At 44.8% G+C, this 13,117-nt stretch overlaps 1 protein-coding gene across 3 annotated transcripts in view; it reads left to right on the forward strand.

Annotated features, from left to right (window-relative positions):
* The window catches only part of LOC148642291 (uncharacterized), a 151,748-nt gene that overhangs the window by 127,116 nt on the left and 11,515 nt on the right, over positions 1-13,117 (forward strand). For all 3 annotated transcript variants that reach the window (XR_015929615.1, XR_015929617.1, XR_015929616.1), the window contains exons 1-3: positions 2,766-6,662; positions 8,203-8,337; positions 8,547-8,650. The gene's annotated coding sequence lies outside the window, so the exon portion shown is untranslated. Of the gene's footprint in view, positions 6,663-8,202; positions 8,338-8,546; positions 8,651-13,117 lie in introns of those variants that run through there.

A 13,117-nucleotide genomic window follows, 5' to 3' on the forward strand; every position in this document is an offset into this window, starting at 1 on the left:
TTTCGTTGTGTCTTTGGCTGATGGTGAATGTGGATAGAAAATAAAAAGGTCACTTATACGATACACATGCTTGTCGCTGGTCTGTGTGGGCATTGGTGGATCTGGGAGATCAACAGAACCTGTTGCATTGCTAGGTGCCGTAGTCATATATGAGGCAGGAAATAATTCTTGTTTGAGGGGTCACCTCACTCTGACACGAACGTGTTGGGAAGACGCGCCAGTTCTGACATTAGTGCGACGGGTCTGTAGGCATTAAGGCAGGTTCTTGTGTCCTTTTTTGGAACAGGAACAATAACAGAAGATTTGAAGCAGTCTGGCACTGTGCACTGGGACAATGATTGCTTAAAAACGTCTGTAAAGATTGGAGCGAGTTGGCCAGCACAGGGCTGTAGTGTGGCTGGAGATACACAGTCAGGTCCTGCTGCCTTTTTACAGTTTTGCTTTTTGAATAGCCTTAACACATCCTGTTCTTTGCTTCACAGGGCATTCTCAAGACTTGTTAACGGCGTCAAGTCTTCGTGAGAGATTGAGTGTGAGTGGGTGTGGCACTCCAGTTGAGTGGGGGACAATAGCTCATCCCCAGGATGTGAATTATTTGGACGAGTTGCGAGACTGCCATGGACAAGGTCGTTGGAGATCCTTTGTGTTTCTGGCCTGCTGTAAAATGTGTTATCTGGTAGAGAGTGATCAAGATGTATCTGAGGGGATTTTTTTTTTGTAATTGGTAACAGTTTGGAGACCTTTCCAGACAGATAAACAGTCTTTGTTAGCAAACAGTTGTTCCAGCTGTGGACAGGAGGGGAAACAAAAGGTAGAGAACTATTTTTAGAGAAATGGTCCTAAAGGAACAAAGCATAGTGTAGGATGCCACTAGCTTAAGTCTTAACAGCACTGTATGAGAGGAGACTCCGGTGTCTATTTGTTCCGAGGGATCCTCAGAAAGGTCAAAAGGTTGCAAACAGATAGGAGACTGGTTATATGCCTGAAGCTTAGCTAGAGGAACATAACATTGCTGGAATGCTGAGAGGGGAGGTTATCAGAGCCTAATGTTATTGCGAAAAATGGCAACTAGGTATAGACGATCTGCTGAATGTCTGTCCTGTGAATTGTTAAGGGTTTCATGTATTTGTGTGTCCAAGTAGTCCGAACTGCTGTGCTATGTGTTGTTTGTCTTTTGAATTTTCTGTTTTACACCTATTGTATCCATAGTGGTACGGGCCAAATCCAATTTAAAGGGTGTTGTGAGCACTGGGGTTTGTTGGGAGTGGTGAGTTAGGAGTCTGGAAATGAGAGCAAGGTGCGAGTGGATATGATAAAAAGATTGTTCCTTTATTTTGTTTCTGATACCTGGTGAAGAGACGCAGTGAGTGTTTGAGTGGCCAGCTGCGTCAACTTCAATAAAACTGGCCTTTTGGTTTGTTTGAGTGCTGACTTGCTATGGTGTATTTTTTCTCTCTGTGAACAACAGGTCCTACGGCCAACACTACCCACACAGGAGGTGTGTGCGTGACAGCTCCTCAGCTGAAGCAGGAGTCCAAGTGTGCACAGATTTCTTGTTGGGTTTTGTTGTTTGAAGTTTCTGTTTGTATGTAGGAAGCAATTGTGCCATCGCGTGGTCCGAGTTATAGCACGCGACCAGAGCTCCCGAAGAGCGCCTGCCTCCTGCCCGATTCGACGTCTAAAATCATCACAGAATGAGAGGAGCCAACAGGAATGCAAGTCTCTTCTGGTGAGGAGCCTCCGACACAGCCCCCAGTACTGGGTGTGCAGAAAGAATCCTGTTCTACAGTTGTGGTGCGAAATGGCCTCCAGTCCTTGTCAAATGCTGGGTTTCTCTGGACTGCAGTCCCCTCCGCATTTGGATGATTGTGATTGGTGTTGCTGTAGCTGTGCTGTCCTGAGACTGACTGGTGTCAACACCAGCTGTACTCTGGGATCAGCAGGGCCTAGTGGTGGTATGAATTGTGGCCTCTGTTTCTCAGGTGTAACAAGTGTTTGATTACTCTGTTCTGTATGTTTATCAATAGTGGGTACTGGCCTATTCAGCCCTGCACTCGCTGTTGGCTGTTTTTCTCTGCGCAAGGCGGATGTTTCTACAGATTGATTAGAGTTTCTACAGAGTGTACTCCTGGTCTGTGAGGGGACCCCACACTTCACTGCCGTATAGGGCAATGGGTTGGATTACACTTTCAGATATTTGGAGCGAAATTCTTGTTGGTGGGTTGACATTGAAGAGCCTCCTTCTTATTGCGTAGAAAGCCCTGAGTGCCTTCTCCCTCAGTGCCTTTAGTGCCAGGTCAAAACTCCCAGAAGAGCTGATGGTGAGACCGAGATATGTGTAGCTGGATGTGTGCTCCAATGTGTTGTTGTTCAGTGTGAATTTGTACCTGTTTCCCTGAGGTCTGGCTTTCTCCTGGAAAACCATAACTCTGGTCTTGTCCAGATTGACTGGCAGTGCCCAGGTGTGACAGTCCTGCTCCAGCAATGCCAGGCTCTGCTGTTCTGGGTCCAGATGGGCTGGCAGTGCCCAGGTGTGAATGTGATGGGATGTGTGGCGGTTTGGTAGGAAGCCAGTCTGACTCTAATGCGGGACATTGTGCTCAGTAAGGAGGGCCGGTTATCAGATATTCAAGTTACGACAGAGTTCCTTCCCCAGGTTACTGTTCACACTGAAGCTCCGGTACCTGTTGGGGTCGAGTCTGTCTCCATTCTTACAGACGGACGTGATCAGTCCTTGATTCCAGGCCTTAGGGAAACAGCCGGCCGTCAGGACGAGGTTGGGGAGTTTGAGCAGGCTTTGCTGCAGGTCTGAGCTGCAGTTGGGTCAAGCGTTGTTGACTGTGTCTTGGCTACAGGCCTTTTGTGGTCTGAGAGTTGTCTGTTTGTGTATGTGCTTATCTTCTTTAGGGTGTGCATGTAGTGTCTAACCATCTCACAGTATCTGAGGCGCAGTTCAGAGTGGTGTGGTGTTGTTTTAGTTCTGGTAGTTCTCTTCAGTTGTTTCTGCACTCTGTATCAAACCATTTGATATTGTTACTGAGTGTGTTTCATATGAATGTAGTCATTTTGATTTTAAGGCTAGTTTCTCAAAAACATGGTTTAAATTTATGCCCGATTTGTTGGTTTGATTCAGAGCATTTTGAAATGTAAGGGATCAAGTAATGGGTTTATTTGCTGCTGAAAAGAGAAGAAAGAAAAAAAAAAGAAATGAGACAATTAGCTTGTAATGAGTTTATAACAACAGTAATTAGATTCCTGCAAGCACTCTTTTCATTGTCCAACAACTGAAAGCTTTTAGGTATAAAGGAAGGGTCCTCTAATATTTGATGTGTGAGATTGTCGTTCTATTGGAGATGTTAGTGAGTCTGAGGATTCGTGTTAATATGACAATACTGCTACTACTATTAATAATGCAGCATGGCAAGACTTCTTTCAGTCATTTCCCACCCCTCCACCTCAGTGAATCACACATGTTAAACTTCCATCTCGGGTTCCAGATCAGACATGAGCAATCCTATATTACAAATACTTAGCACCAGGCAATTTAACCAGACAATAATTTAAGCAATTATTCATTCAAGAGAAGCAGCAGGGCGAGTAAAGTGCCCCTCTGATGGCCGGTCAGTGGAATTAAAATGGAAAATTTCTTAGAAATGATTATTCTTACAATAATGTGCCAATGGCGCCGCTTGGTGGTCATTCAGCAAAATTTCACCGAAAGTTTTTTTTAATTAAAATACCGTTAGTAATGTTCGTATTAATAAGTTATTTTAATTTTAAAAATATTTAAGCATTTTCAACAGCAAAGAATACATTGCATTGCAAACAAGAGTAATGAATGAATGTATTGTACATGGATACAAAATACAAAATAAATACAATAAACCAAAAATTAAAATGACGTTCAAAAGGCGCGAGTCGATGACGTCAGAAGGAAGTCGCCCACGGGGCGTATGGGTAATGTAGTTTCTGTAGTTCTCTGGCCCGCACTGCCCACGTGTTTCGGTGATTTGATTGAACATCAGAATTAATTATATTGTACCATTTCAGCGTGTTTGTCGTGTCATGGATTTCTACGACTGTCTTATGGGTTCTCTTGTGTGTCATGTTTATTTTAGTGGGTGGCAGTGCTGGGGCCCTGAACTGTAATCATTCGTGTTTAGTATTTGTTACTGTGACCCTCCTGGGAGGAGGGGACCTTTGTAAGATTCCTGTCCTGGCAAGCAGCAGGTGAGAGTTTGCTGTCCGACTCAATTACACCTCCGCTACCTCATTTCACCTCTTTCACCAGCCTGTAAAGGGGGTTGTGATAGTATGGGGTCTTTCTCTTTAACAACCTCAAACCGCAGGAAAGAAATGCTTCATTTATAAGATTGAAATATAACCAGAAAGTATAAAAATAGCTATTTGTGTGTATCATGTCAGAAATATTTGTTTTTATTTTAAAAGAATTTAGAAGAGAAATATGATTAATAAGGCAGTAGAATCCATTTAAACTGTCATTTTCCTGTTTAGGTTGATCAAGTCCACTTGAGTGCCTAAGCAACTGTTTGGGTAGTTTGGCTGGTGTGGTGGTGCTCTCCAAATACCTGATCCAAACGGACAGAGAGACAAAGTGAGAAAGAAAAGGTGTAAATAACAGACATATCATATGCAGAATACAGTAATGTGCTGTTCAGCACAGTGACCTAGAGTGAAGATGGAAATCAGTCATTCTAGTGCTCTCAATGGTTTTCCATTACAAACGGACCAGGGCTTCCTGAGACACAGGCAGTTGGAGTTATATAGAGTTAGAGGTTGTTTTCACGGCACCAGCCGACTAAAGCAGAGACCTCCTTCCACTCCAGAATTTTTTTTTTATTTGGGTGGGATCATCTGGAGTCTTGATTCCTTTCACGGAGTCAGCAGTAGATACACAGCTGTTAGCATAGGAGGAGTACAGAAGAGGTGACAGCAGTGCTGGGGACCCTCTGGCACAACCAGAGGTGTGAAATTGAAATTGTTTGGAAGGAATGGGAAGCTAAAGGCAGAGTCACAATCTCTGATTCATGTAATCAAAACAGTAAGTTCTTTCCTCGGGCAGCTTCGTTAGAACATTTTAAATAGATGTAAAAGTGTATTTACAGACTATATCAGCCCTTATCTTTATTTACCTGGTTTAATCTTTTTTTCAGAAGTGTAAATATATTATACTATGTACCCCTGATGGAATTATTGATGTGCTATAAATATACTCTTGTTTGTATTGTATCTATTTTTATTGCTACAATAAAAAGTTAAAAAGAACTGCACTTTCGAGAAATGTCCACTGGGCGGCGACAGAGATACACGAGTCTATGGCGGCGAGTCCAATAGCGCCTCCGTACAGATCCTCGTTGTGCAGAGATTGAAAATCAATACAGATGATAACTGTGACGTTTGTGACAGCAACTCTGAAAGATAACGTAAAGAAGGAAACTAATATTGACATTACTTTTAAAGAAGTTAAATAATACTACATTTTAAACCTATTGAAAGTAATATGAAAATATCGTTTGTATTTAAAAAAATATGATACTTCCACGATATAATAATTAACGAAATGCTGTGAGAGGAGACCCATGTTTAAACACTTTAAAACGGATGTAAATGCGTCTGTACAGACAATTTGAAACATGGATGGACCTCATCTGCTTTTGTTTACTATTAAACAAGATTACTTGTTTAATCTTTTTCCATAACATGTACATGTATTATCGTATGTACCCCTGACTATACTCTGTGTTATATGTATTCTTGTTTTTATGGCATGTATTGTTGTTATAATTAAAAATAAAAAGACGCGACTCGATTACGTCAAAAGGAAGTCGCCACAGGGCTTGTGGGAAATGTAGTCTCTATAGTGCTCTGGACTGCGCTCCACACGTGTTCCGCAGATTTGATTGAGCATCAGAATTAATTATACAATGTCAGTGTATTTACCGTGTCGCGGATTTCTATGTCTGTCTTACAAGACGGACTCGGCAGGAGCTGTTTCTTGCTCTCCGGAGTGAAGCTGCTCTGGGAAGAGACGAGCAAATCTTTAGACTCTTTGTAAATGAGACATCATCATGACAGCTGTGCCGACCTGCTCTTTATTGACCTGTTGAACCTGTTTGTGTAAAGAGCAGGAGTCTTGTGTACCCCTGATTGTGTTATGTGTACTCTAGTGTGTTTGCAGCGCTCGTCCTGCCTGGTTTAACAACTCAGACACAGAAACAAAACCCACTGCCGTCGTGTCTGTGGGTTTCTGAGCTCTCTTGTCTTGTTTGTCTCCTGTGTTTATTTTACTTTGTTAAATAATACGTGGTTGCCGGGGCAACGGAGCTGCAGTAGTTGTTGCCGGAGCGGGTCTGACCTCCAGCAGGTCAACAGGCGGCTTTTTTAATCTAATCTGCGAGAAAAACAGAAACTTAAGAAACTGGAGTCTAAAAAGCGCTGGCTGGAGTATTTTGTGGAAGAAACGGTGACTCGCAGGCTGTGGGACAGGACTATCAGGGACACATCAGCGCTGGACACCAGCCTCACACCGTTGGGCTCACTGCGCCATGAGCGAGTCCGTCGGCGCCTCCTCCTGCTGGGGTGTGTTACTGCAGGAGTGAGGAGTCTCCGGTCTCCGGTCGCGTCATGATCTGCAAGTGGAGGTGAGAGACGGCGGCGCAGTGGGTGGCAGCGCTGGGAGCCTGGATTTAGTTCCTGGGGTGCTGTCTGTGTGGAGTCTGCATGCTCTGCCCCTGTTCTCATGGGTCTGGTTTCCTGGGGTGCTGTCTGTGTGGAGTCTGCATGCTCTGCCCCGTTGTCATGGGTCTGGTTTCCTGGGCTGCTGTCTGTGTGGAGTCTGCATGCTCTGCCCCAGTTCTCATGGGTCTGGTTTCCTGGGGTGCTGTCTGTGTGGAGTCTGCATGCTCTGCCCCTGTAATCATGGTTCTGGTGTCCTGGGGTGCTGTCTTTGTGGAGTCTGCATTCTCTGCCCCTGTTCTCATGGGTTCAGTTTCCTGGGATACTGTCTGTGTGGAGTCTGCATGCTCTGCCCCTGTTCTCATGGGTTCAGTTTCCTGGGGTGTTGTCTGTGTGGAGTCTGCATGCTCTGCCCCTGTAATCATGGGTCTGGTGTCCTGGGGTGCTGTCTGTGTGGAGTCTGCATGCTCTGCCCCTGTTCTCATGGGTCTGGTTTCCTGGGGTGCTGTGTGTGTGGAGTTTGCATGCTCTGCCCCTGTTCTCATGGGTCTGGTTTCCTGGGGTGCTGTCTGTGTGGAGTCTGCATGCTCTGCCCCTGTTCTCATGGGTTCAGTTTCCTGGGGTGCTGTCAGTGTGGAGCCTGCATGCTCTGCCCCCTGTTCTCATGGGTCTGGTTTCCTGGGGTGGAGTCTGCATGCTCTGCCCCTGTTCTCAGGGGTCTGGTTTCCTGGGGTGCTGTCTGTGTGGAGTCTGCATGCTCTGCACCTTTTCGCATGGGACTGGTTCCTGGGGTGCTGTCTGTGTGGAGTCTGCATGCTCTGCCCCTGTTCTCATGGGTCTGGTGTCCTGGGGTGCTGTCTGTGTGGAGTCTGCATGCTCTGCCCCTGTTTTCATGGGTCTGGTTTCCTGGGGTGCTGTCTGTATGGAGTCTGCATACTCTGCCCCTGTTCTCATGGGTCTGGTTCCTGGGGTTCTGTCTGTGTGAAGTCTGCATGCTCTGCCCCTGTTCTCATGGGTCTGGTTTCCTGGGGTGCTGTCTGTGTGAAGTCTGCATGCTCTGCCCCTGTTCTCATGGGTCTGGTTCCTGGGGTTCTGTCTGTGTGAAGTCTGCATGCTCTGCCCCTGTTCTCATGGGTCTGGTTTCCTGGGGTGCTGTCTGTGTGAAGTCTGCATGCTCTGCCCCTGTTCTCATGGGTCTGGTTCCTGGGGTGCTGTGTGTGTGGAGTTTGCAGGCTCTGCCTGTGTTCTCATGGGTCTGGTTCCTGGGGTGCTGTCTGTGTGGAGCTGATTAAAACAGTGACCTCCTTCCTCTACAGATTTTGTTTTTATTTCGGTGGGATCATCTGCAGACTTGATTCCTTTCACAGCAGTAGATACACAGTTGTTAGCATAGGAGGAGTAAAGAAGAGGTGACAGCAGTGCTGGGGACCCTGGTATCTCTTCCACTGAGGACCCTCTGGCACAACCAGAGGTGTGAAATTGCCTCCATTCTTTGTAAATTTAAAGGTTTCTCTGGACTGCAGTCCCCTCCCGCTTCGCTTTGGATATGCTGTGCTGTTCTCTACAACAGAAGACCCTTTGTTTGGAAGGAATGGGAAGCTAAAAGCAGAGTCACAATCTCTGATGCATCTAATCAAAACAGTAAGTTCTTTAAAACAACTAAAAAAAACTGTCATAAAGTAAAAACGAATTTGCAAGTCAAGGTGCACCACTTAAACCCCCAGGAAAACAAAATCCCCACCTGATCGTATCCCTGTTGAGGAGAAAGCCAGGGCTGCAATGCCAACCAGTCCGTCACTCCAGGTGTCCCGACACACGAGTAAAAACCTTTCCTGTTCATCACCTGTCAGGTTTCAAGTCAGAAGGATGGGCGTCTCCAGGCCGGTCTCTGCAGCTGAGGCTCTGAGGAGCTCCTGACAGACATTAGTGGAGCTTCGCTTTCAACACCACTGTGGTCAGTAAAGGTTTAATATTCTTAAACACCGAGAGCTGGAGTTTCTCTGAATGTTATCTGATCACAGCAGCCATGTTTCATTCACACCAGAACTCACAACTCACACTAACAGTGCAAGTTAACGTGACTGTAAAAATACGCATTGTATTACATAATATATTTGTAAAGCAGCCCGAAGGTGCTGATTTCACAGGCATCTGTCTAATGTGCTGTAGAGTGGGCCTGCTGGACAATGGGTGGACGAGTCGCCCCTTCCTGCAGATGCAGTACTTTGACACCAGAGGAGTGCAAACATTTGTAGAAAAGTCATTTTCAGATGCGTTGTGTTTTCTTGAGAGAGGGAGTCTTCATTATCCCCGAGGTGGACGTGTTTCACGGCAGCAGGCAATATATAGAAAAGCACACAAACTAACAACACACAGGCACATGCCCAAGAGTCATCTGTTGAGATCACACACTGTATTATTATTATTGAGAGACAGACTCACTGTTCCTCAGGCTGGGACAGGAGATCACACACTGTATTATTATTGAGAGATGGGCTCACTCTCTGTTCCTCAGGCTGGGACAGGAGATCACACACTGTATTATTATTAGTGAGAGACAGGCTCACTGTTCCTTAGGCTGGGACAGGAGATCACACACTGTATTATTATTATTGAGAGACAGGCTCACTGTCTGTTCCTCAGGCTGGGACAGGAGATCACACACTGTATTATTATTATTATTGAGAGACAGGCTCACTGTCTGTTCCTCAGGCTGGGACAGGAGATCACACACTGTATTATTATTATTATTGAGAGACAGGCTCACTGTCTGTTCCTCAGGCTGAGACAGGAGATCACACACTGTATTATTATTATTGAGAGACAGGCTCACTGTCTCTTCCTCAGGCTGGGACAGGAGATCACACACTGTATTATTATTATTGAGAGACAGGCTCACTGTCTGTTCCTCAGGCTGGGACAGGAGATCACACACTGTATTATTATTATTGAGAGACAGGCTCACTGTTCCTCAGGCTGGGACAGGAGATCACACACTGTATTATTTCTCTCCCAGCAGGACTCGACATTGTTCTGATTCTGACAGGTTTGCGATATGATCTGTTTTATTGGTGAATAATGTTCGTCTTGTTCCAGAATATTTCTCACCGTGCGGCAGAAAGTGTATCTCTCTTTCCTTTTTTTCTTTCGGCAATGGGAGCACAGCCTGTCCTCTCTGGACATTCGGGTCTTTGTCAGCCAGTTGCTCTGGCCTGATTGTGTCTCTGAACCTGTACTTGACAGGGTCTGTATCTCTTTGCTGTTTCTTAGCCTGGTCAAATATCCAGCTAGTGTTTATTGTGTGGATTGGCTGTTTAGGATTCTGTAGCATTCCAGTTTGGAGGATGTTTTTTTCTTTTGGATGGAGCATCTACAGGCTGTTTGTCCCATTTAGTGTAATCTTGCTCACTGAGGGGATCCCACACTTCACTGCAGTATAGGGTAAAGGGTTCGATTGCACTTTTGAATATTCAGAGCCAATTGTATTTGGGGGACTGATGTTGTAGAGCCTCTTTTTACTGCCATGGAAAGCCCTGTGTGCCTTCTCCTTCAGTGACTTCACTGCCAGGAACACTCCCAGATGAACTGATTGTCCGTTAGAAGTATGTGTAGTAGGTTGTGTTTCAAAGTGTTGTTGTTCACTGTGAAGTTGTAACTGTTTTCCTGAGATCTGGATCTGTTCTGGGAACCAATGAGTCTGGTCTCACGCAGAAGGGCTATCAGTGTCCAGGTCTGACAGTCCTGCTCCAGCAGTGCCAGGCTCTGCTGTTCTGGGTCCAGATGGGCTGGCAGTGCCCAGGTGTGACAGTCCTGCTCCAGCAGTGCCAGGCTCTGCTGTTCTGGGTCCAGATTGACTGGCAGTGCCCAGGTGTGACAGTCCTGCTCCAGCAGTGCCAGGCTCTGCTGTTCTGGGTCCAGATGGGCTGGCAGTGCCCAGGTGTGACAGTGCTGCTCCAGCGGTGCCAGGCTCTGCTGTTCTGGGTCCAGATGGGCTGGCAGTGCCCAGGTGTGACAGTGCTGCTCCAGTAGTGCCAGGCTCTGCTGTTCTGGGTCCAGATGGGCTGGCAGTGCCCAGGTCTGACAGTGCTGCTCCAGTAGTGCCAGGCTCTGCTGTTCTGGGTCCAGATGGGCTGGCAGTGCCCAGGTCTGACAGTGCTGCTCCAGTAGTGCCAGGCTCTGCTGTTCTGTGTCCAGATGGGCCATAAGAGCCCAGGTGTGAATGTTATGGGATGTGTGGCGGTTTGGTAGGAAGCCAGTCTGACTCTAATGCAGGACATTGTGCTCAGTAAGGAGGGCCGGTTATCAGTTATTCAAGATACGACAGAGTTCCTTCCCCAGGTTACTGTTCACACTGAAGCCCCGGTACCTGTTGGGGTCGAGTCTGTCTCCATTCTTACAGACAGGCGTGATCAGTCCTTGATTCCCGGCCTCAGGGAAACAGCCGGCCGTCAGGACAAGGTTGAGGAGTTTGAGCAGGCTTTGCTGCAGGTCTGAACTGCAGTTGGGTCAGGCGTTGTTGACTGTGTCTTGGCCACAGTTCTTTCATGGTCTGAGAGTTGTCTGTTTGTGTATGTGCTTATCTTCTTTAGGGTGTGCATGTAGTGTCTAACCATCTCACAGTATCTGAGGCGCAGTTCAGAGTGGTGTGGTGTTGTTTTAGTTCTGGTAGTTCTCTTCAGTTGTTTCTGCACTCTGTATCAAACCATTTGATATTGTTTCTGAGTGTGTTTCATATGAATTTAGTCATTTTGATTTTAAGGCTAGTTTCTCAAAAACATGGTTTAAATTTATGAACGATTTGTTGGTTTGATACAGAGCGTTTTGAAATGTAAGGGATCAAGTAATGGGTTTATTCCCTGCTATAAAGAGACGAAAGAAAACAATGTTTTGGCTGTGGAGCCTTCTTTGAGTTTTGAAATGTAGTTTATTTTGTTTGAAGTTTGTCTTTAGGGCTCTTTGGCATTCGTGGCTGTTTGGAGTCCATCTACGCCTGGTGCAGGTCATGCAGCTGGCTGGGCTGTGTCAGTGTGTCCCTGTGCTGCTGTGTTCTCTTGATCCGAGTGGGGCCTGACAGTGAAGGCAGTCTTACAGCACAGTCCACCACACTGATGCCCAGAGCTGAGCTGACAGTGAACTTACTTGGAGTAGTTTTGTTTGCACCAGGTGGCAAAATCTTCTCTAGTTGGCCCATGACCCTACACATCTGCCTGCAAGAAACTAATAACAGTTGTCTGCAAATTTGTCTTACTTGACTGGTAATAACGTACAAATTGTATACTGAACAAAGAGAAAGAAAGACAATATAGATCCTTGGGAAGCATTTGTGCAAGAATGCAGCTTGAGACGAAGTATGGTTGACTCTTAGGCCCTGAGTTCTGTCTGTAAGGAAATCAGCAACCCAACTGACAAGATTAAGAGCAGCACCAAAATTAGACAGTGTGGTTGCCAGTAAATATGGTTGCAATACTATGATTTAATTATCTACTTTATAATTTAATTCATCTTTAGTGTCCTGAAGCTAATTTGTTGTTTTCATCAAAACCTTAAACATAAAACATACATGACAATAATAAAATACAACAACGGTACATTACCATAATGCATAATATCATAAGATTAAAATTAAATCAGACAATTAGCTTGTAAAAAGTTCATAACAGTAATTGGATTCCTGCAAGCAATATTTTAATTGTTCAACATCTGAAAGCTTTTATGTATAAAAGAAGGATCTTCTAATATTTGTTGTGTGAGATTATTAAGATGTCGCTCTGTTGTATATTTTGAGAATATTGCAAATACCACCAGACAATGTAACATTTTCTCATAATTCATCCATCATGAAACTTAAAATAGTTTTCAAATCCACAGTGCACAGGCTTCATTTTCCATAATTCATCACATCTTCCCGTAAAGAAAAGCGCGATATAAGTGAAAGCAATTATTATGAATTCAATAGAAGCAGTAGGAGAAGTGCCCCCTCTGTTGGCCGATCCGTGGAATTAAACTGGAAAAATACATTTTGATTCTTACAGAAATAGTGCAATGGCGCCACCTTGTGGCCATTAAGCAAAATTTCACCTTCAAAACTTTTTAAATTGAAAATACCGTTAACAGAATGTAAGTTTAATAGTTTTTAGTTCTTAAATTTTATTTATTAATAGTTCATTTTAAAAAATATGTAAGCATTATCGAACACAATACAAACAAGAGTACAGATAACATTTCAAGACAAAAGCATCACAGGGGTACATATTATAAAATAAATACAAATTATAAAAAGGTGAAACAAATTGAAGTCTGCACCGCTTTCATATTTTTACAATTTGAAACAGTCTGCAGATTCTCCTTTACATCCATATTAAAATGCTCAAACATAGGATTTTTCCCAGACTATTTCATTTTGTGTACATGATAATGTGCC

The sequence above is a fragment of the Lepisosteus platostomus genome, chromosome 23 (assembly GCF_059453375.1).
Source record: "Lepisosteus platostomus isolate fLepPlt1 chromosome 23, fLepPlt1.hap1, whole genome shotgun sequence".
Lineage (NCBI taxonomy): Eukaryota > Metazoa > Chordata > Actinopteri > Semionotiformes > Lepisosteidae > Lepisosteus > Lepisosteus platostomus.